We start from the raw sequence: 25,676 nt of genomic DNA on the forward strand, positions 1-25,676 counted from the left end.
AAAGCACGGCACTATTACAGCCCTACTCTCATTCACAGATACTGTCAACAAAGCCTTACATACAAATCACTCCACTTTAGTAATCCTATTGGAGCTATCTAAAGCTTTTCACATAGTATCACATACTAAATTTCTGATCTAATTAACAAAACTTGGCTGCGCACCCAAATTTCTCAGCTGGTTTACATCGTACCTAAACAATAAACAACAATCTGTAAAGTGGCATAATGTCCAATCTGATTATCTGTAACAACATAGGAGTCCCACAGGCTTCCATTCTGGGACCATTACTCTTCAACATCTTTAATAATGACCTCCACAGAGTCTCTCAACTAGGTAAAATTATCCAATACGCCAACAATTTGACAATAATATCTACTTCAAACAATTTCTCTGACCTTCTCACAGTTACTCAAAATACTTTTACAGAGATTGAGTCATGGCTAAACAATTCACAACTGCTACGGCTACTAAACGTCAACAAAAACCCCAAAACTTCTATTATTCTCTTCAAAACCACCAGATATAGACTAGACAAACTCATCCTTTGAAACGCACATTCTCAACACAATAAAGAAAACACACTTTAAACTTAACTTTTTTGTCATAAACTTTACATGGACAAAACACCAAAATAAAAGTGGCCAAGTACCTTACTCATCCCTGCATACTTTATGGTAGTGCCATCTTTGCTAACCTTCACTCATCCCACTGCAATAAACTTCAGTCTTGTTACTATAAAAAAGCCAAATTCGCCTCAGGAAAGCCCAACCGCTCACACCACTGCCAAGCAATCTCTGAACTGAACTGGTTGAATTTCCCAAACTATCTTTGCTATATCCAGCTAATGCTAGCCCATAAACTAATTTATAAACCAAATATCTGCCTAGCACTATCATCAATGCTACAAACTTACATTCTTTCACATACCCTAAGATCTTCCGACAAATTGCTACTAAGTGTAACCAAGCCCAACAAGAGAGCTGGACAATGCTTGTTTTTCCATAGCATTGCTAAAAAAATGTAACTCCTTACCCTCCCATATTATCCAAATACACTGTATAAAGACATATAAAGTAGCATTAAAAACTTCCTTCCTACATAATCTCAAATGCCAATGCAAATCAAACAAACCACCATAAAACCTTTACTACTTATCTCTAACCCACTTCAATAGTTCAAAATAACTTTTACCCTGACAGCAACACAGCTCTATTACCTCTATAACTGTTTGACAAGAACTGCCATGTTTTTTTCATGCAATGCCAAAAAGAAAACTCAAGCTTTATACTATACTACCAACTGTCATTTAAGTTTATATAAGTTCTGATACATACTGATAAGTTTTATATTGTCTATGTATTCTTCTTTTATATATTTTTTCAAATTTTACATATTTTCACTTTCAAAAATGTTTTTGTCAAGTGTCTATATTTTTATTTGACTGTGGGGCTTTTCTCCCTGTGCCTCCACTGAAAATGGGTTCTTGACTCACTGGACTTTCCTGGTCAATAAATAAATAAATAATAAATTAAGCACTTTTGTTCCACATTTAGTAAAGGAACTTTATCAGAACTAAAAAATCAGTCCCCTAACTCCATTAAATACATTGGTGGTTGGTTAGCACTTGATAGGTAGGTTCATAGTTTCATAGGTAGGTACTAGGCTATTGGCCCAAAGGCCTAAGTAAGCCTAGCCAACAAGGTTCTCTTGCTTATGCCACCCAAGAAAGTTATTTTCCTGTGCTCCTGTCGAGCAGAGCCACAGAAGTGATCCCCAGGGTGTATTTCCTATTTCCCATCCACTCATCAAGATTTTTCTTGAAGAGTGCTAATGAGGAACTTTGCTTGACATAGATGGGTAGCTTGATCCAGAGTATGGGAAGTCTCTGAGACAGGAATCTATCCCTCCACCATGTCCTGTTTATTCTGGTGACAAGGTTTAGATCCATACAGCATGTAGCTCGGAGGGATTGGAATTTTTTAGGTGTAGCATGTCCAACAGCTCTGGGTTTGACATAGCTTTATATATTAGGAGGAGATATGATACAGAATAAAGCTGGAGTTTTTTGAGATGGTCAGTGTAGGGCATCTGTTTGAGGCCAGTAATCCTCTTTATGAGGTACTTCTGTGGCCTTTCCAGCTGCTGCAGATGTTTTGTGAGGTACATTCCAAAAGTTGTACTCTATAATGGGTCTAATGAGTGTTGAGTAGAGGGTAATAATGACCTCTTTTTTCCTGGATGAGAACCCTTTTGTGATGAGGTGTGCCATGTAGAATGATTTCCTGACTACTGTGGTGATGTGATTATCAAAGGACAGACTACTGTCCACCTGGGTCCTAAGGTCTCTTATCACACATTCGGCATTAAGCAGACTGCCGTTTATGTGGTAGTTCATGGATACAGAGTTTTTACCAAAGGGGATGATAATGCACTTTTTGGCATTGAGCTTAAGGCCATGGCTCTGACACCATCTGTCTCAGTGAGGCCCTTCTGTAGGATGTCCACATCATTTGGGGACTCGACTATGGCTCCTAGTTTGCAGTCATCTGTGAACTTCGTTAGCCAGAGGCCTTCTGTCTTAGCCTGTACTTCTGAGAAGTAGATACCAAACAGGAGATTTCCCAGGACTGAACCCTGTGGTACTCCACTTGTCACTGGTTTGAAGTCAGATTTGGAGTCTGCAACCTTTACAGTGTGGGTTCTGTCTGTGAGCCAGTTGGCAACCCACCTTGTGATGTAGGGATTTATACCTAGTTTAGTGAGTTTAGCTATAATTCCAGAATGGGGGATGGCATTGAAAGCCTTGGCAAGGTCAAGATAGGCTGTGTGAACCACCCTACCCTCATTTACGGCTTTGGTGACTGCCTCAATGATGTCGATCAGGTTCAGGAGGCATGATCTGCCTTTCACAAACCCGAACTGGGTGGGGTCCGGAGTTTGGAGGTTACCAATGTCTTTGTTTATAAGTTCCATGGCCTTGCAGACCAGGCTCGTCAGGCTAATAGAGCGATAGTTCCCTGGATCAGTGGTGGCTCCCCCTTTGTGGAGTGGGATAACTGCTGCTGTGCACCATTCAGTGGGCACAAAGCCTGATGTGAAAATATGATTGAACATGGTGCTTAGGTGGGGAGCCAGTTCGTTCTGAAGTTCGTGTAAAACACAACCTGAGATGTTGTCCGGTTCCCATGTATGCTGAGTTTTTGGCTTTAGAGAGTGCAGCTTTTACCTGCATAGTTATGATTACAGGGGCTCTGCATTCTTCCTGTATAGATATGGGCCCTTTAGGGGGTGAGAGGGGGGTAAAGTTAGAACTGAACCTATTTGTCAGGATGTTGGCAATATCAGTTGGTTCTGTAATTTTCGTGCAGTTGTGCCGTAACTCAGAACAGATCTAGCTGTTGCCATTGAGAGATTATTGACATAGCTATAGAATGCTTTGTGGTTGTCCTTAGAATCAGTGGTGATTTTGTTTTCATAGCTAGCTTTGGAGGATCTTATAAAGGATCTCAGCTTCTTACTGAGGCTGACCAGGGAGCTCCTCCACTCATGGGATTTTATTCTCTTTTGCAACAGTTTCTTCCTTCTGTTGTAGAGTTTGTTTATGGTGGGGGGCCACCAGATTGCCTTCCTTTTTTTGGAGGATAGCATCTTGGTTCTGTTTGGGATAGCATGATCCATGCACTCGTGTAAGTGCTTATAGAGTGCATCTGTGTAGGATTCAGCAGTCATAACTGTATTGTCCAGCTGCATGGGTGTCATGAAGTTTGCCACTTCTGTCTTAAGAAGCATGTAGTTGGCTTTGGAGACTTTTTTTACTGTGGTTTCCTTAATGGGGGTTGGGGGCAGGATGTGGACATCTAAGGTGATTAGCTTATGGTCGGATCTGACCATCGAGGAGTTGACTTTAGGTATGGAGCACCAGCCACTCATGTTGGTAATAACTAGGTCTAGGATATTGTTACCCCTGGTGGGTGTGTGGATAAGTTGATCCAGGGCATTGGAATTTATGAATTCCAGAAAGCATTGAGCAAAAGAGTTGGTACATGATCATGTGATGGCTTTTTATAGAATTTAATGGAGTTAGGGGATTGATTTTTTAGTTCTGATGAAGTTCCTTAATAAAGTTCATTTTCGAGTTGGTGGTCAGTGGCTGGTGCACCTTTTTTTGTGGTTACTTAAATTTACAGAAACTGGCATCTCAAGATGGCCTGAAACACAAAAGCAAAAAGTACATTATAGTATTTTCACTGATATAATGAAAGAGTCTCAGGGATCAATGATGTTTTAGACAGTTGAGTGCCTTGATCGGGGCAAGCATCCCCTAGTTATTTATGTCCTTCGTATCACACACACCCTGCACTTTTATCCTTCCTGAAACTGCTAGTCAAGCAAAGTCTGAAGCATCTGTGGTGAGTAATTGCTTTGGAGCAGGGAGGGAGAAAGAGAGACCTGGATTTAAGGATATCTTTTGTCTCCACCAAGAGATGAGTCTCTTCACACAAACCCTAGACTGTGATTTGAAAAGATGATGAAGGAAAGATTTCAGATACCATTATATATCCCTCATGTGGAGTCTTGCTAGGAGTACTCGGAAAATCGCAGATGCCATGAGACACAAAATCCTGAAGTATTCCCTTATAGTGACCAAGGTCAGAGAACCCCCCCCCCTTTTTTTTTGTTTCTTGGAAAAAAAGTTCTTTGAACCAAAGTGTCTAGCTGACATCCCAGGAACACAATCCTGTCTGAATTTAAGATTTTTGGATGTTCTTTACCCAGGAAAGAGAGAGATTCCTGACACTTTTTTGAAAGAAACTGTGCAAAGATAAGCAAGTCATCTAAACATAGAAAATGTGTATTTTCTGTAGCCTGAAAGGAGCTCCAACTAGAGCTGGACACTTTGTGAACACTCTTGTTCCAGTGGACAGCCTCGAGGGTAAGGCAGAGAATGGATAATGTGATCTAATCAAACCAAGCTTTAAGAAACACTCAAAGTCCAGATGAGTTGGGATCTGATAACCATGTTCTAAGCCTAGTGTTGCTTGGAAACTAGAAAGAAGTAACCGTTTACATCATTTTGAATTTGGGCACTAGCAAACAAGTTTAGGAAAGAAAGGTGCAGAACTCGTCTCCATGCATTTTCTTTCTTTGTCACTAGGAGCATCCTTGAATAAAAACCCTTCCCAGGGACAGCATATGATGAGGAACCTGTGGACAAAATACAGTGTGTCTAATCTGTTGGATGAGAAATGACCCCCCTGGGTAGGGATTGCCTTCCACTACCATCTATGCCTTGATGAATGTTTCAGACAAATTGATTTTGCAGAACATATCTACTGCCAAAAACAATCTATTGCCAAAGAGAAAAATGGAGATGCAGACTTTCTGGAAGAAAAAGGGACCAGAGTAGGAGAGGGTCACAAGTTCCCCTGAACAGTCATTCAGACTTGTTAGACTGTCCTTGTTTTTAGTAGGTTGTTCTTTTTGCCCACCACCACCATTTCTTAAATATATGTTTACCTATATTGTGTTAAGACTATTTATTTATTCTTGCCAAAATTAGAGAAGGATACAGAAAAATCATTGGAAAATGTTTAAAAATAAGGCTTGAAAACCTTACATTCCCTGGATCAGTTTGCCCCTTTTTATCATACTTTTCAATCACCTCTACAACAGAGGGACCAAACAGTACATCTCTATCCAAGTGAGAATTTACAATCTTCATTTTCCTTATCTGGGAGGTTATGAAAATGCAGCCATGCAAACCTCCTCAAAACCGTATCAGAGGCCATAACCCTGGAAAGATCACCACCAGTTCCACAAACTATAAACTATGCGCAGTTGCTTGTACAATAGAAGAAACCAAGTTATTTAAAACAGACTTTTCCTCACAAGAAGAAACTGCAGATAAAAACATTACTGATACTTAAACCAATGAGCCTGACAATTCAAAATTCTGAAAATCAAAGTTGCAGATGCATGCATTTTCTCCCCATACCTATCAATAACTTCCCCAGCCTTATAAGAAAAGGTAGGATTGGAATTAAAGTGAATCACAGCCATGGTATCAACTAAAGCTATAGCTGCTGGATCAGGTTTGGGAATAGTGTATAAAAATTTAAAAGACTGAGAAACACATTTTATCTGCCTCTTTAAGGGACAGCTGGCTGACTATCAGGAAAACAGCTGCCAGTCATACATACTTCCTCCACCAGACAAGGAATGGGTGTAGGTTCTGAAATTCCTTCTCTAACAACTCACAGTATTTCCCAAGTGACTGAGAAACCTCTAGGTTCTCCCATTGAAAACACCAGCACATTCTAACAATAGTCTCCAAAAGAAATCTCCATGGGGAGAATCAAACATTGAGCTCACGTTAGACAGTCTGAATCAGAAATCTAAGGAAGAAATGTATCAGTCCCTGCATCTTCCTGTTCAGATTCAGAATTTTGAATCTCTTCAAGAAAAGAGAATCCCTCTACAAGACTTACACCCTGAGCCATACAACTTATATAAATATGTGAAAAAATTAAAGTAGAAACAGTTTTTCCACACAAGCACTTATAGGAATAAAATTCACCGACAAAGCATGGCAGCCAATAGTTTTCCTACCAAAAAATTAATATATTCACAGAAAACACAGAAATTGTGGAAGGCTTCCCCAGCAGAGTTATTAATTAACTGTCCAGCCTTGAGGGGTTGTTAGCAGATAGGTGTACGAAAATCATAGAGGGAACACACAGACGGCAAGAAATCTCTGAAGCTTTTGGATCATAAGCTCCTCCTTTTCTGTGGTTCTGCTTGAGCCTACAGCAGTTAAGTTTGAAGGCTAGGCCAGTGGTCATATCCTTGTCTGTATATAACCCAAAAAGCTTAGGTTACTGGAAGAATGATCTACTTTTGAACATTACACCACAGATTTGCCAAAGCTTTTTTTTAAACCCTTTACACTGGAAAACTTAAATGAGTGGCAAACACAATCATCTTGTAAATGTTTACTGCCTGAAATACACACAGCACATTTGTTGAGAGGGGGTGTCTTGCCCAAAACTACACATCAACTATTCTGTATCTTTGGTATGCATAGTGACTACAAGCTGGCAAAAAGCAGCTACAAAAGCATATTTCAGAAGAAATTACTATAACTGCATAAGTACTTTAAAAAGATGCATGGGTGAGGCAGGAAATGTCTGAAAGAGATGGAAGGAAGTTGGTCACTTACTTGATAAAGGCAAGAAAAATTGGAACAAGCTAACATAAAAACTACAAAAATAATAGTTGGAAAGGTAAACAACTTGGAAACGAGTAACTTGGACACTGATTTTTTTAACTCAAAAACATAATTAAAACTCTTATACTGCCTTGCAGTATATTTGAAATTGGAGATCATCCAGCTTGTAGAAAAAAATGATCTGAAAAGGGTCTTTGCTTGTACTGCAAGTAAATGGAAGGGTCAGTAGGCTGGGAAAGTTTCAGATGCCAGGCTGTGTAAGCCCTGCCAGCGTCAATCTATTTAAACTGAATTCCCAATAAGAGCTCCAATATTTTCTTTATGTTGACGTGCATTGCTGTCAAAGCCCTTCTGTGTGTGCTCAGCAAGAAAAACACAGTGGCAATAAGACTTCTGGTAGGCAGCTCATGTTGTGAGAACTAATGTAACACTGTCAGAGTCTTGGTAGTTCAAAAACAAAAAAAAATAATGAAAGACCTTTAACTATAGCTTCAAAATCATGAAGCTTTAGAACACGTCATCCCAGAGAGTAACGCCAAAGAAAAAAATACTTGAAAGAAAAGAAAGGAAAAAACTCGCTGTTGGCAGAGATTGACATTAAGTACTGTGGGTGAATGGTAGGAACTTACCTGCAGCATGGCCAAGTCAAATTAAACAACTTCAGAAGCACTAAATGAAAAATAATAGGAATGCATGCAGAGATCTTAAAAAAAAATCGCTGGTACCCTCCTCGACTACATTTCAACAACTAAATAATGGCAGAAGACAGAAAATACCATTTCAAACCACTCAGATGAGATAACAAAAATGAAAGCTCTGGGGAAACACTACAGGAAGACTTATTTGAGCAAGAAACCAAAGAAGAGGATATGGCCTAAAGACTTGTAATACTGGAGAACAGAACCTACACATTTCGCAGCATTTCTTTAACAGGTTGAAGGAAATGACTGCAAAGATGATGCAGAAATGCTTTAAGTTCATTGATGAAAATTCCTATGAAGATATGGACCAAAAGAGCAGTGTGTTTAAACCCCTTGAGCACATGCAGTGAGGTAACCACAGTCAATCCTGGTAAAAATGTCACCATTTTCAACACAAAAGCAATACCCTCTAGAGACCTTGGAAAAACAATACCATCCTAAAGACCGGAAGCATTAGAATATTCATTGAAAAAGGCTACTCGACTTCATAGGTGTTTACTAGCCTAACGACCACAAGGGCCTTTTTAAGCCGAGCCATGCATCCCAAATCTCTGACAAGTTCTGATACCCTTGATAAGTATAAGCACAGGCCTGGGAGATGAACCATTTACAGGTCACCTGTTTGCATCAGAGACATAGGTGCCAAACCAGGGATGAATTTCCAATTTCCCATCCAATTGTCCAAGTTGCACTCAATTGGATTAGAGAGGAACTCTGCTTCACATGGACAGGAAGCCTGTTCCATAGATGGGGTAGTCTCTGAGATACATACCTATCTCTGCAGCAGGTCCTATTTATATCACAGGCAAGGTTTAAATCTTTAGAATGGGTGATTCTGGTACTGTTTGTTTTGTGGATATGCAGGAGGGCCATCAGAGTGGGGCCTGATAATGCTCTGTATACCAGGCATAGAACTCCCCTCAAAAGCCTGTAGGAGATAGAATACAGGGACAGGGCCTTAAGGAAGTCTGCATAGCACATATTACTTACGCCTCATATTCTTTTAGTGAGGAAACTCTGTGGACATTCCAGTTGTCGGAACAATTACTTCCTTGGACTTAGATGCCATACCTTTGTTTACAAGTTGCACAACATAGAATGATTTCCTCACCACTGTGGACACATGATGATCAAAGGCTACATTACCATCTATTTGTGTCCCTAAGTCCCTGACTACTGGGTCAACTCTAAGGGGTGTGTTGTCAATGTGATAGACATTCCAGTTGTCGGAACAATGACTTCCTTGGACTTGGATGCTATACCTTTGTTTACAGGTTGCACAACATAGAATGATTTCCTCACCACTGTGGACACATGATGATCAAAGGCTACATTACCATCTATCCGTGTCCCTAAGTCCCTGACTACTGGGTCAACTCTAAGGGGTGTGTTGTCAATGTGATAGTTATCAGGGATGGATGATTTCCCAAAGGATACTATTATGCATTTCTTGGCATTTAGTTTTGATCTATGACTCTGACACCAGTTGTCTGTTTATGTCAGCCCCTGCGGGAGAACATTTGTGTGTGTGTGGGATTCAGTGACAGCTCCTAATTTGCAATCATCTGCAAATTTAGTCAGCCAGAGACCACTGACATTGGCTTTGACTTTTGAGAAGTAAATGTCAAAAAGGAGCGGTAAAAGGACTGATCCCTGAGCGACTCCACTTATGACCGGCCTCTTTGTAGAGGTGGACTCCCCAATTCTAACTTATTTGGTCCTGTCTATGAGCCAGTTGGCTATTCACTGGATTACATACGGGTTTGTACCTAATCTCTTGAGTTTGTCAACAATGCCCGAGTGGGGTATTGTGTCAAATGCCTTGGCCAGGTCAAGGTAGGCAGTGTGATTGATTTTGCCCTCATTTATTGCCAGTGAGTATTAAAATGTTACTGAGTCAGGATTAGAGCAAGGGCCTAGCCAGTGATGTGGTAATCAGTAGGGGCCATGTTTTTGCTGAATGGTATGATAATACATTTTTTTGCATTTAACTTATGTCATGACTTTGACACCAGTCATTTGTTGCTATGAGACCATCTTGCAGTATGCTAACATCATTTGGGGAGTATAATGCCCTGTTTGGCATCTGTCTGGACACATTCAACAACTGGAATGCACAGAGACACCTCACTAAAAGAATACAAGGCCTAGAACACAGAGAAGCCTTATTAGAAGGATACAAGACCTAAACAACAAGTCCTACACTGAGTCACTCAAAGCCTATACCTGGCATCCCAGAGACAACAAAAAGGTGACCCAGGTGTGCCATATAAGGTATCCTCCAGCACATGACTGATGGATTTACTGCACATCAGCAAGTTAAATGGCATCAGAAATAGTCTGTCTAGGGATCTAGACCTCTTCTGCAACATCAACAAAATGGTTTAGAGTAGTGTTTTAACAGCTCAGCATTTAAATGTCTCATTCACTGAAATGAAAGTCAGTATTAAGCCAGAAACCAATGCACTTAGCACCTCATCAAGTTGAATAAGACCATTTTCACCTCTGCTGGCACCCGTTGTTTAAGCCGGTAAGTCCAAGATGAAAAACACTTAACAGAAAGCCAAGGATGACTGTAGTAATTGTAGAGTAATTAACATGAAAACCATTTGACTTGTGCTTCTCTTACCACAAACTGAAAAATTATGCAACTATTTTTTATATATTTAGTCAATTTTTGGTTAATGTAACAAACTTCAAGAAACTGAATTTTCAGTGGAGATTGATATCTGTAGAAAATCATAATAAAGCTATGTATACAGTTGTAAGAGCCCTATTTATAGGCTTGCAACACACTTGGAACAGATGTGAAAAAATAAGTTCAGTGAAAGTCGGGAACCACAAATCTCAGCTGCCCAAGAGAAGAGTTGAGAAACAGAGGTTGGCATGCCTGGGTATAGCATGCCCTTAGAATAGTCTAATTACACCTGTAATGACTGGGTGTAGGCTGTCCTTACACATGCAGAATATAGTCATTACACCTGTAATTAATGGACACAGGGTACTGTATGTAGAACTGATGTCTAGGTGTAGGGTGTCCTTACACATGCAGAATAGTGCCATTACACCTCTAACTTATTGGATGCAAGGAACCGTAATGCAGAACTGACAGATGGGTATAGGATGTCCTTATATATGTAGAACAGTAGAACAGTGTCATTACAAGTGTAACGAGTGGATACAGGGTCCATGAATGTAGAGCTGATGGCTGGGTGTAGGGTGCACTTATACATGTACAGTGTGTCTTTACGCATGCAATTAATGGCTAAAGGGTGCCTGTATGTAAAACTAATGGGTGGGTGTAGTATGTCCTTATACATGCAGAATAGTGTCATTACAACTGTAATTAATGGACACAAGGTCCCTGTATGCAGAACTGATGGTTGGGTGTACTGTGTCCTTATACATGCAGAATAGTATCATTACACCTGTAATTAATGGATACAAGTAATACAATTTGTGTTTTATTTGTTTCTGTATGTACTTGTGCTGGAATGTAGTAAGTGCAGGTATCCTGTATGTTTTCAGGATTTTTAGTTTTCAGTATTTTGAACTTTTAGGATTTTGGTTTTCAGGATTTTAGGCTTTCAAGATTCTGTAGCACTCTTAGGTATATATATATATATATATATATATATATATATATATATATATATATATATATATACACACACACACACACACACACACACACACACACACACACACACACACACATATCAAATCATCAAAACCACACATCGAAGACGGGATCGTTGAGATGATAATTTAGAAATCTCATTTCAAGCGAAACAGCAGAAAAAGATCTTCCCGGGGTAAGTAACCAATTACTCAAAAAGAAACAAAACCTAAATCACACCATCCCTAACCCATCCAGTAAATATAACAACTCCGAGATGGCACTACAGTTGGGAAAAGGAAAAAGTCCATTGTCATGCACAACAGGTTACTTACTCTTCGTTGTTCGACATTTAGTGTTCAAACGAACAGTGTTAGATCATCTGATCATTCGCTAAACTAAAGTAGACCCTATTGACCAACATGTGCCCAAGCTAGTAAGAAAATATTTCTATGTTGTTCAACTTATAAGCCAAAGTTTGGCATCTAAGTCCAGAGAGGTCACCATACCACTGTACTTGGCCTTTATCAGACCTATTATAAAGTATAATGCCCACTTTACTATGTACCTGACCAGACTCATGCACCAAGTGGAACACCCACAAAGGTTCCATACAAAAAGAGCATAGGGAGTAAACACAATATCCTACACTAATTATCTCAAAGCCTTGTCTCTTTACGTGGTATCATAGTGATCTTTGCCTGGCATACAAGGCAGACCTGGACCCTATTTGGATGAACCTTTTGCACATCCACAAAACAAACAGCATCAGAACTACTAAATTAAAAGACCTACATTTTGTTTGCAAGATAAGTAGGACATGTTGGAGAGACATATATTTTTCTCAGACAATTCCCATTCTGTGGAACAGGCTCCCTATCCATGTGAAGCTCCCTATCCCTATTTAAGAGTAACTTGGACCATCAATGTTGTAGTGTACTGGCTCACCAGATGAGCAGTAGCAAGCGCCGCCCAAACCATGCCCCAGCTGGTTGATGTCTTGCTGTTGTCATGAATATACAGTATGATGTGGTTTTCCTCTGCATGAATATTCATCCTGATGAGCAAGGGCATGCATGCGGAATTGGGTGAGTCAAAACAAGTACGACAAAGCCATGAATATTTTAATACTATTTGCACGGCTTTTCTGTGAATCTAAACAATTCATTTTGGCTTAGCTATTGCAGGGGGCAAGCCCCCTGCACCCACCCCTGTGGGGGTGCTGCACGCCACTCCCAACCCCCGCTACTCAACTATACCGAATCCGAGATCCGACAACCCTAGCCATAACAAATGTCCGGATACTTCTTCCCACAATGTTTACTTCCCTGGACCCTTGTCTAGCAGGGCGACTGACGTGATCCCCGGGGTGAATTTCCCATCTCCCATCCAGTCATCAAGGTTCCTTTTGAAGAGGGCCAAGGAGGCACTCTGCTTGACATGTATGGGCAGTCTATTACAGAGTATGGGGAGTCTCTGGGTCAGGAACCTATCCCTCCAGCATGTTTCGTTCATTGTGATGACAACGTTTTTGATCACTGGAGCGTGTGGCTCTGAGGGACTGGGATGTTTTAAGTGGAGCATGTCCAACAGCTCAGGGTTTGACATGGCCTTGTATGTTAAACAGAGATCACCTCTGAGTAGACGATATGCCACAGAGTATAGCTGGAGTTTTTTTAGACGGTCAGCATAGGTTCATAGGTAGGTACTAGGCTATCTGCCCAAGGGCATTTATAAGCCTAGCCAGAGTGTGTCAGCTTTCGCCGCCCCATTGATTAATTAACTGAGCCTCTGTCAAGAAGAGCCAATGAAGTGATCCCAGGGGTGTATTTTCTGCTACCCATCCACTCTTCAAGGTTTCTCTTGAAGAATGTTAGTGAGGGGCTCTGCCTAATGTAGTTAGGAACTTTGTTCCAAAGCATGGGGAGTCTCTGTGACAGGAATCTAACCCTCCAGCATGTTCTATTTATTGTTGTGGCGAGGTTTAGCTCACTAGAGCGAGTGGCTTGCAGTGACTTGGATTTCTTTGGGTAGAGCATGTCCTTCAATTCCGAGTTGGACATGGCTTTATAAGTCAGGCAGAGATCACCTCTGAGTAAGCGATATGCCACTGAGTACATCCAGAGTTTTTCCAGTCGGGCTGTATAGGACATATGTTTGAGGCCAGTAATCCTCTTGGTGGGGTACTTTTGTGGTCTTTCCAGCTGTTGGAAGTGTCTTGTGAGGTACATCCCAAATGGGGCATTGTACTCTATGATGGGTCTGATGAGTGACGAGTAGAGGGGCACTATAACCTCTTTATTTCTAAATGCGAACCCTTTAGTAATTAGATGGGCTACATAGAAGGATTTCCTAACTACTTTGGCAATATGATTGTCAAAGGAGAGATTACTATCTACCTGGGTCCCCAGATCTCTTATTACCACTTCTGTATTAAGGGGGCTGCCACCTATGTGGTAATTCATGGGTGTTTTGTTTTTCCCAAACGGGATCACTATGCATTTTTTGGCATTTAGATTGAGACCATGAATTTGACACCAGGTGTCCGTCTCAGTAAGGCCTTTTTGGAGAATGTCCGTGTCAGCCAGAGAGTCAATTATGGCTCCCAGTTTGCAGTCATCAGCGAACTTGGTTAGCCATAGTTCCCCTGTGTTTGTCTGTACTTCTGAGAAGTATATGCTGAACAGTAGGGGTCCCAGGACCGAGCCTTGTGGGACACCACTTGTGACTGGTTTAGAATCGGACCTGGAGCCCGCTATTCTTACCATGTGAGTTCTGTCTGTAAGCCAGTTTGTAACCCATCTCGTGACGTAGGGGTTTATGTTCAGGCTGGTGAGTTTTTCTATAATTCACGAGTGGGGAATGGTGTCAAAAGCCTTGGCGAGGTCAAGGTAGGCTGTGTGAACCACCTTCCCTTCAACTATGGCCTTGGTGACTGTCTTGAAGAAGTCAACCAGGTTTTGTAGGCATGATCTGCCCTTAAAGTCAAACTGGGTCGGGTCAAGTGTTTGGAGGTTTCCAGTGTCTTTGTTAATGAGTTCCATGATGATGCGCTCCATAGCCTTGCAGACCAGGCTAGTCAGGCTTATGGAGCGATAGTTACTAGGGTCAGTTGTGGCCCCTCCTTTGTGGAGCAGAATAACTGTTGCTGTGTGCCATTCTATGGACACATAGCCTGTGGAGAGGCTGAGGTTGAACAGTTTGTTTAGTGGGGGGTTAGTTCATTCTGTAGTTCGTGCAAGACGCAGCCTGGGACACCATCTGGCCCCATTGACGCTGTGCTTTTGGCTTTTGAAAGGGCTGTTTTCACCTGAGCGTCTGTGATTTCTGGGACACTACACTTTTCTGGTATTGTTGTGGGCCCTTTTGGGGGTGAGAGGGGGGTGAAGTTTGCACTGAATCTCTCTGCCAGAATGTTGGCAATATCAGTAGGTTCAGAATATGTTGTGCTATTTTGCACTAGCTCAGAGCATATCTGCAAGTTGTCACTTAGATTCTTGACATAGCTAAAGAAGGCTTTGTGGTTATCTTTCGAATCCTTTGCTATTTTACTTTCGGAGTTAGCCTTGGATGATTTTATGAGGGACCTTAAGTTTCTTACTGATACTGATCAGGGATGTCTTTCCTTCTTGGGATTTGCTTTTTTTCTGAACTAGTTTCCTCCTTCTATTGTATAGCCTGTTTATGGTAAGGGTCCACCAGACTGGTTTCCTTCTCTTAGGGCAGTGAGTCTTGATTTTGCTAGGGATGGCATGATCCATGCATCCTTGTAGGTGCTCGTAGAGTGCATTTGTAAAGGTTCCTGCATCTTGGACACTGTTATCCTTTAGCGTGGGGGCTGTGAAATTTATCACCTCTGTCTTAAGTAAGGTGAAGTTTGCTATAGAAAAGTTTTTCATTGTGGTTTCCTTGGTTGGGGGTGGTGGTGTAGTGTGGACACCCAGAGTGATTAGTTTATGGTATGATCTAACCAGTGACAGGTTGACCTCCGGTGTGGAACACTTGTCCCCCATGTTGGCAATGACCAGGTCCAATATGTTTTCACCTCTGGTAGGGGAGTTTACCAGCTGATCCAGGGCATTTTAGTTGATAAATTCCAGGAAGCACTGGACCTGGGAGTTTGTACTTGAGTAGTTTTCCCAGTTAACGGTAGGGTCATTGAAATCACCCAATATCAGGGTGATCAAAAGAGAGGTTGCTGTCAACCTTTGTTCCCAGATCTCTTATAACACTTTCTGTGTTCAGTGGACTATCAATGTGGTAATTCTTGGGAACCAGGTTTTTCCCAAAGGGGATGATGACACATTATTTGGCATTGAGCTTAAGGCCATGGTTCTGACACCATTCGTTAGTCTCATTGAGGCCATTCTGTAGGATGTCAGCATCAATTGGGGAGTTAATAATAGCTCCCAACTTGCCATCATCTGAGATCTTTGTCAGCCAGAGCCCCTTCGTGTTGGCCTGTACTTCAGAGAAGTAGATACTAAACAGGAGAGGACCCAAGACTGAACCCTGTGGGACTACACTCATGACTAGTCGGCAGTCTGACTTGGATTCAGCTACTTTCACACTGTGGGTTCTATCTGTGAGCCAGTTTGCAACCCACCTAGTGATATAGGGGTTGATGCCTAGCTTATTGAGTTTTTCTATGATTCCTCAGTGGGGAATGGTAGCAAAGGCCTTGGCCAGATCAAGGTAGGCTGTATGAACCACCTTGCCTTCATCCACAGCTCTGTTAACTGACTCAAAGAAGTCAACCAAGTTAAGCAGGCATGATCTGCCCTTCACAAAACACATCTATGTGGGATCCAGAGTTTGGAGATTCCCTATATCCTTGTTTATTAGGTCCATGATGATGTGTTCCATAGCTTTGCATATCAGACTCATCAGGCTAATGGGGTGATAAATTCTCAGGGTCTGTAGTCACTCCTCCTTTGTGGAGAGGGATGACTGTAGCAGTGTACCATTTGGTAGGAACAAAGCCTGAGGTGAGGCTGAGATTGAACATGGCACACAGGTGAGGTGCCAGTTCACTCTGTAGTACATACATAACACAACCTGGGATATTGTCAGGTCCCATAGAAGCTGTATTCTTGGCCTTGGACGGTGCTGTTTTAACCTGTGCAACAGTAATATTGGGTGCCTGGCAATCTACTGGTATTGTGATTGTTCCTTTGTGGGAAGGTGAGATGGGTAAAGTTGGCACTGAATCTGTTGGTCAATATATTGGCAATATCTGTTGGCTCGGTATAGGCGGTACCATGGTGCAGTAGCTCAGAGGAAATCTGGGTATTGCCATGGAGATTCTTTACATAACTACAGAAGGCCTTGTGGTTGCCTTTACTATCTGCTGCAATTCTGTTTTCATAGCTAGCTTTAGAGATTTGATAAAGGATTTCAACTTTTTGTTGAGGCTGATAAGGAAGTTTTTCAAGTCTTGGGATTTCACCTTATTTTGCATCAGTTTATGCCTTCTGTTGTAGAGTTTATTTATGGCAGGGGACCACCAGATTGGCTTCCTTTTTTTGGAGAAGAGCATCTTGGTTCTCTTGGGTATGGAGAGATCCATGCATTTGTGTATGTGTTCACACAGTGCATTGGTGTATGATTTGGCGGTCATGCAACTATTCTCCATTTGTATTGGTGCCGTGAAGGTAGCCGCCTCTGTTTTTAGGAGCACAAAGTTAACTTTGGAGAAATTTTTCATGGTGGTTACCTTTGGGGGGGGGGGGTTGGGATGTGGATTTCCAAGGTTATTATTTTGTGGGCAGATCTAACCAGGGAGGAGTTGATTATTGGTGTAGAGCAACGGTCACCCATGTTAGTAATGATGAGGTCATGGATGTTGCTATCTCTAGTGGGGGTAAGAACGAGCTGGTCCACGGCATTGGAATTAATGAATTCCAGGAAACGTTGGGCAAGTGTATTGGTACATGAGTAGTTGTCCCAGTTAATGGAGGGGTAGTTGAAGTCGCCCAGTATGAGAGTGTTAGACTAGACCCTAATACTCTCCAGGGTGCTTAGGAACATGGAATGTGAGTCTTGGGACATGGTTGGGGACCTGAATCACTGTCTTACCCAATGTTAGTTGCACCTGAAGTATCTCAGATGTGTTATGTTGGGCTACCAGTCTGGTGGTGCTCGCATCCTTTATGACTGTCTTTGGAGCTTCAGTCCAAGTTCTGGGGCCAAAAGGTGTGGAATGAGTTATAGCCTGGTAGTGAATGGCTGCTTTCTGCTGCCTTAAACCAGGTCTCTGTTACAACACAAATGTTGATGTTCTTCATTTTAAGGAGTGCTTTGAGCAAGTGCATTTTGAGATTTAGACTGTGTTGAGCAGCATGACCCTCAGATTGCATTTGTTTGTAGCTGTTACAGTGGTAATTTGGTCTTTGGAACACCACCTAAAAAAGGCACTATAGGGGTGGCAAGAGCCTTGGCCAGTATCCAGAAGCCCAGGGGTGACAGATGCAGCCCATCTCTGGCAAAGCATTGAAGTCTGTCAATCATGTTATCCCAGGCAGACAGATACTGGACCCCCTTAGAATGACACCAGAAACTTAGCCAATTGTTGAAATCAATCATTTTCTGCTTGTACTGTGGTATCATTATGGATGATGGTAGGATGCTGCTCAGGGATAAGGCCATACCTGCTTGGGCTACATATAAGAGAGCTCCTCCATGTCTCTATTCATGTAGTCCAGGGAGGTGCATCTCAGGTCATTCACACCCTCAGGTACAATGACAGAGTCATATTTGTACCTGTTGTTGAAGGACCTGAGTGCATGCATTATGTGGCAGATCGTGGCACCTGACAGGCAGCTGACTGTTACTTTTCCTTATTCAACCTAGTAAGTGGGACATCAGTGTGCCTCACTATTGAGTCACCTATGACTAGTGTGTTGGGCATGCTGTTTTGCCTTAGGGGTTTGGTTGAGTGGCACACTGTTTATGAGAGTGATGTGTCTCGTGATTAGTGTTGTGTTGTGGTGATCAAGTGCAATTCTGCTTTGGAGGTCTCTGCTCTTTGGGTAGATTTTTATTGAGAGCCTCCATGAAGGTGGGTGTGTGGTTTGTGTTTTTATGTGAAGGCAGTGCTGGTGTGTGTTCTGGAGGGCTATGTGTTCCATGTGGTGTGGTGCAAGTGTTGACCAGTTTACCTTTATAATGTCAACTGTTCATAGTCGAATGGACACATCATTGAAACGTTTCTTCAAAACCCGAACCGCGAAAACTTCAAAAATGCAAAAAAACCTCGAATGTCGACATTTCCGACCATGCCACACCTACAAACAAGTGCTAACATGGGTCAAAAAGGGGGCAAGATTTTGCAATTCGGAACTTTGGCATTCAAGGTTTTGAGAAGTCACAGTTCGGAGATCGCGGAAGTGGGTTCGACATTCCAGCCATCAACATTTTAAAGGTAAACCATGTTGACCTTCTCCTCTTGACCAGTTATTCTGGTCTTGGCTGGAGAATGGGTGGCTTCCAGTTAGGATATATAAGTGCATCTCTCGCAAGTCTGAGTGCTGGGAGGTAAGAGGAGAGGGTTGTCTGTGTACATGAGGCAGTTGCTACATTGCCTCAGGATGCTCAAGTTCACCAGGTTAATAGGAGAAAGCACAGGAACCTGACCTTTAGACATGCCTGGAGGGGTGGGCATTAATAATAAGTACTGGAGCTGTTTCCTTAATAACAGTTGATGTACTTCTCTTCACTGTTGCAGTATTCAGTACAGAAGTGATGTATCGCCCTGGGTAGCCTGTCACTTGGCTAGTATAAATAAGCTTAAAAGAGATCTTGATTGTATCATGTATCACATTAATGCTATTGCTCAGAACATAGGGCATACAAGGGACTTATCGACACAACTACCTAGAACTGCATTGTCCCAGAAGAGAACAGTTGTCATAGGACAAAGAAGTCTACACACATCCAGAAGGAAAAAAATGCAGAATGAACAAGAGGGGAATGAATACTGCAAAAATGAAAAGAAGGACATCTTCTGTTAAGGTACAATTTTACACAACTCTACTATGTCATTCTATACATCTGTTGCAGTATTCGGTACAGAAGGGAGAGTAAAAAAGCTCAAGAAACAGAATGGGAAGTGGAAGGCTGAGAACAGCCCTAAACAAACCAACATAAAATGGTTTCAGCAAAACCTGCTCTGGCACTAGAAACAATATCCAACTTATAATGCTTAGTAAAAGTATGCACTGAAGACTTTGCCACAATAAAAAAACTTTTACTTAAGCTTAAACCCTGTACTCTAGCCCCTGACAATCTACCCCCATACCTCCTGCAGCTAGCTGCAAACTGTATAGCTGATCCCATCAGTGTACTCATTAACAGATCAGTTAAAGATACCCTTGTCCCAGACATCAGGAAAAAAAGCATTCATTCTCCCCTTACACAAAGGGGGCACCAACACAGATACCACAAACTTTTGACCGATAGCTATTCTCTCTCACCCCTCTATAAAATACTGGAAAAATGCATTCATGCCCAACTCCTCAACCACCTGCTTGAAAATCAAATTTTATCACCCACTCAGCATGGTTTCAGACCAGGGCACAGCACCACTACAGTCCTCCTCTCTTTCCTTGATGCAGTTAACCAGGCATGGGACTCTGGTAAAATAATCACTTCTCTTTTCCTCAACCTCTCCAAAGCTTTTGATACCATTTCCCACAATATCCTCCTCTCTAAACTATGCACCATCCACATTTCCCCACCTACCCTACAGTGATTCATTAGCTATCTCTCCAACAGGCAGCAATCCATCAAATGGCAGCAGTCTTACTCTCCCTTCCTCAGCACTTCCACAGGGGTACCCCAAGGCTCCATACTTGGTCCTATCTTATTTAGCATTTTTATTAACAGCTTTCACACCACTCTCTCACAATGCTCAGTAATCCAGTATGCTGATGACTCTACAGTAATATGCACTGCAAATTCCAGCTCTGAACTCCAGCAGATCACCCAGAATGTCCTCACCTCTACTGAGTCTTGGATGCTTAACAATCATCTTGCCCTAAATCCCCAAAAAATAAACTAGTAATTTTTACCCCTAAGAAAACCACTCCCCTAGATAAAAAAACTCTTCAGTATACAAGACAATAACACTATAGAAGTTGTCCCACACACTAAATTACTAAGCATTATTGTAGATGAAAACCTAAACTTGACCTACACATAAACAGTAACATAAAAAACATACCAAAAGTTCAGTATGCTGTACAGGCGTCAACAATTTCTTAGCCTCTCAACTAGAAAAACTCTTGCAAATACATTTTTATTACCCTCTCTTCTTTATGGTGCCCCTCTCCTCACTAATATCCAAACTTCTACAAAATCAAAACTTGATATGTGTTACAACAGAATTGCCAAATTTGCTACCAAGGCCAAATTCTAATCCCACCACTGTAACTCCCCCACCATCTCTCATTCACCCAGCTAACTACACACACAAAATAATCTACAGACCCACAGACTGTCTTGCTCTCTCATCTCTACTTGCCAAATGCCAACCCAGCAGGCAACTAAGATCTGAAAATCATCTACTTCTAAAAGTAGAAAAGCCCACCTTACCGGCTGGTCAACTGCTCTACTCATTCACCGTCACCAAACTATGGAACTCGCTTCCTCCTTCGATAAGAAATACGGGCAGCACCACCACCTTCAAACAAACACTGAAAAATCACCTCAACTCTTCCTGGCTATGTACCTTTTCTATAACAACCCTTCCTGGCTATGTCCCTGCTCTAGAACAACCCTTCCTGTCTCTGTACCTGCTCTAGAAAACCCTTCCTGGCTCTGTACCTGCTCTCGAACAACTCTTCCTGGCTATGTACCTGCTCTATAACAACCCTTCCTGGCTTTGTACCTGCTCTATAACAACTCTTCCTGGCTGTGTACCTGCTCTATAACAACCCCTCCTGGTATGTACCAGCTTTATAACAACTCTTCCTGGCTATGTACCTGCTCCATAACAACCCTTCCTGGCTTTGTACCTGCTCTATAACAACCCTTCCTGGCTGTGTACCTGCTCTATAACAACCCCTCCTGGTTATGTACCCGCTTTATAACAACCCTTCTTGGCTATGTACCTGCTCTATAACAACCCTTCCTGGCTCTGTACCTGCTCTATAACAACCCTTCCTGGCTGTGTACCTGCTCTATAACAACCCCTCCTGGTATGTACCCACTTTATAACAACTCTTCCTGGCTATGTACCTGCTCTATAACAACCCTTCCTGGCTCTGTACCTGCTCTATAACAACCCTTCCTGGCTTTGTACCTGCTCTATAACAACCCTTCCTGGCTGTGTACCTGCTCTATAACAACAGTGGCAGCTGGTGACTTCAAATCATAGGGGGGCTGCAGGAAACAGCTGGATGGGTGTGGCCAACAAGACAGGGTGTGGCCAACAAGACGGGGTGTGGCCAACAAGACGGGGTGGCTATGGTGCAATGGGATCAATGCTTCACATACTTATTTACATGAAATAAATGCTCAGTCAGTATGGCACATGCTGAATAGTCTACACAGCACACATCGTTACATACACACATTGGTTTGAACACTTACCTCTGCGGTATACTGCAAACAGTAGTTCATACTCAGTTTCTGCACCTGAGGAGAAGCTGTCGTGCACCTTAGAAGCTGTGGTCTGGAACACACATCAGGTCATACTGGATTTCTCCCAACTCCTTTTTCATGGAGGCTCAAAAGGGACTTTACATTAAGCCAGCCTAACTACTACTAACAAGCAAAGCAATACTTATAAATTTAAGTAGAAAACTAAAACTAACCCCTTACAATCTAGCTCTAGTAATAATCATTACTCAAACTTTAAAAGTAGCATTAAAAAAAAAAACTCTATTCACTGACCTGTAAAAAGATAATTCATAATAGGTGCCACCTACAAGACACATCAGTGAATGAAAAAAAAAAATGCAAACTAACTATCCTACCACCTACTAATGCAATCAGTACCCCTTTGTTTGAGGCTGTTCTTCAGTGATCTCCGCTAGGAATATAGAACAGTTAACTGCATTTTCTACATACACTAATATATCAGAGAGTTGGGCAGTAACAGTCCATACTGGTGTTTCTCAAACTTTTCTGATCGTGGCCCACTTGAATAAAGCATATAACTCAGTGGCCAACAAGCCTCTTCCATAAACCACATGACATCACATATCCAGGTATACACAAGCACCAAAATGAAACATTTCCCAAACACTGACACAGTAATGAATAATTTTCCCCAGTAACCCATTCATTAGTTTGTATTGTGTATGCACAAGCACTGAAATGACACAAATTATTTTGCCCAGTGGTCGCTTCAGCTGTCTGACCATGTATGCACAAGCACTTCCCTGATACACGAATGAATTTCCCCAAGCAAAATCTTCATTACTATGTCCAGGTATACACAAGCACCAAAATTAAACACTTCACAAATACTAACACAGTAATGAATAATTTTCCCCAAGTAACCCTTCATTAGTTTGTACTCTGTATGCACAAGCACTAAAATGACACAATAAATTATTTTGCACAGTTTTCACTTCAGCAGTCTGACCATGTAAGCACAAGCACTTCCCTGATACACAAATTCCCTACGCAAAATCTTCATTACTATGTCCAGGTATACACAAGCACTGAAATGAAACATTTCCCTAAAAGAAAAAAGACCCCTTCAGTAAAATGTCCAGGTACAATATGCAAAAGCACTAAAATTAAACATTTGCCCATGTGACCCCTTCAATAACATACAAGCACCAAAATGAAACATTCACCCAAGTGACCTCTTCAGAAAAATGCTGAGGTATCCCCTACGCAAAATCTTAATTACTATGTCCAGGTATACACAAGCACTGAAATGAAACATTTCCCTAAAAGAAAAAAGACCCCTTCAGTAAAATGTCCAGGTACAATATGCAAAAGCACTAAAATTAAACATTTGCCCATGTGACCCCTTCAATAACATACAAGCACCAAAATGAAACATTCACCCAAGTGACCTCTTCAGAAAAATGCTGAGGTATCCCCTACGCAAAATCTTCATTACTATGTCCAGGTATACACAAGCACTGAAATTAAACATTTCCCTAAAAGAAAAAAGACCCCTTCAGTAAAATGTCCAGGTACAATAATACAATATGCAAAAGCACTAAAATTAAACATTTGCCCATGTGACCCCTTCAATAACATACAAGCACCAAAATGAAACATTCACCCAAGTGACCTCTTCAGAAAAATGCTGAGGTATCCCCAAGCACCAAAACGAAAAGTTTGCCCCTTTCCTTCAATAACATAAAAGTACAATACAACACCAAAATCATAAACATTCACCCAAGTGACCGCTTCAACATAACTATAAGCATATATTCACTGTGTTGTGCTTCCATTACTAATCTTTTCTATGTTTAGCATCTAACTGAAGTCCAAAAAATGCATTACTGGATCAGAATATATCTTACTCAGCAGTCTACCCCATGAAAACTCAAATGGAACATGTCCCTATCAAAAAGATGTTCCACCTTACAAAACTCTTGCCAGTTAAGTACTACTTCCAAATCTGTGGTAGTACAAAATTTGCATAGTAGCTAATTATCAAATAGCAATGATTTAGATTTTAGAGAACAGATAGTCTGAAAATGAAGAAGGTACAATTTCTGAGAAACACAAATTTATATTACTTAGTCTACAGACCTCAAAAATGTTCTGAACCAGATTATACATGTTTACACAGGGGTACCCTTCAGATTGTAATTATACATATCTGTTAGTGTGGCCCGAGAAACACAAATTTATATTACTTAGTCTACAGACCTCAAAAATGTTCTGAACCAGATTATACATGTTTACACAGGGGTACCCTTCAGATTGTAATTATACATATCTGTTAGTGTGGCCCGAGAAACACAAATTTATATTACTTAGTCTACAGACCTCAAAATGTTCTGAACCAGATTATACATGTTTACACAGGGGTACCCTTCAGATTGTAATTATACATATCTGTTAGTGTGGCCCATTTCATAATTTTTAAGTCACAAAAGCAAGGCTGAAAGTATTTTGTCATAGTCTGTGTTGTGTAAATGCAGATAAATATTAGAATTCGATATAAAACTCAATTCAGAATTTATTGGAATATTTTATTTTACTGCTCTGAATATTCTCTATAAGATGAAAGTCTAATACTGATGGCCTAGGATAGGGGACTCTCTTCATGTTAGTTTACAATGTCCATTGAAAAAGTAGCAGAAACAAACAAACAAATGCAGGTTCTGTAAAACTGAACTGGAAACAGTTGCACATCTTGTTACTGGGTGTGATACACTTATGACAGAGGGCTTATATATTGAAAGACACAATAATGTGTCAGGAATGTTGTACTGGGGATTGTGCAAACATTATAATATATAAGTAGTGAAGCACTGGAAACATGAACCACAAAGCATTCTATAGAATGGTGAAGTTTTATCACATGGGATCACCTATTACCAACAGTTCAAAAATGGATGCGAGAAAAACAGATACAGCAGTCCATGAAAAAAAGACAAAAGTAACATATGCGTACTGCACAATAAAAATAATGGAAATTTATTAGAGTTTGTTTTGTTTTCTATAATGTATGAGAAATTATGTTGTTGAAAAGTAATGATTTAACAAAGATGTTTTTAGAAATTATAATATAAAGATCAATGACAATTATGTTTTCAGTTATGCTGAAATAACAAAGCAGTATAAACCTGAATACAATATTGTGAGATACAGACATAAATATTTGATTTCACAGATAAAATCTGGCAGATTCAGTTTAACAGCTTCATGCTAACAATAATATTAAGCAAACAAGACAAAACTAGGAGGTAGAAAAAAAGAACAAGGTGAAAAGGCGATGAGTTGATTGATAAAGGAAAAGAGTCTAAAGGAGAAATATAGTGGAGAGAGGTAGATCAGACTGGTTTGGTCAATGAAGAAATATAATATGGTAAAAGTTAAGGAATGCAAATTACTGTAGAACTTTTTACAGAATTTATCATTTATAGTAACTAGAGTGCATTGTTTCTTCATGCAAGATCTGTATAAGGAAGCGGTGTAGTCT

The sequence above is a fragment of the Protopterus annectens genome, chromosome 1.part1 (genome assembly GCF_019279795.1).
Source record: "Protopterus annectens isolate FY-2018-M chromosome 1.part1, PAN1.0, whole genome shotgun sequence".
In the NCBI taxonomy this organism is placed as follows: domain Eukaryota; kingdom Metazoa; phylum Chordata; order Ceratodontiformes; family Protopteridae; genus Protopterus; species Protopterus annectens.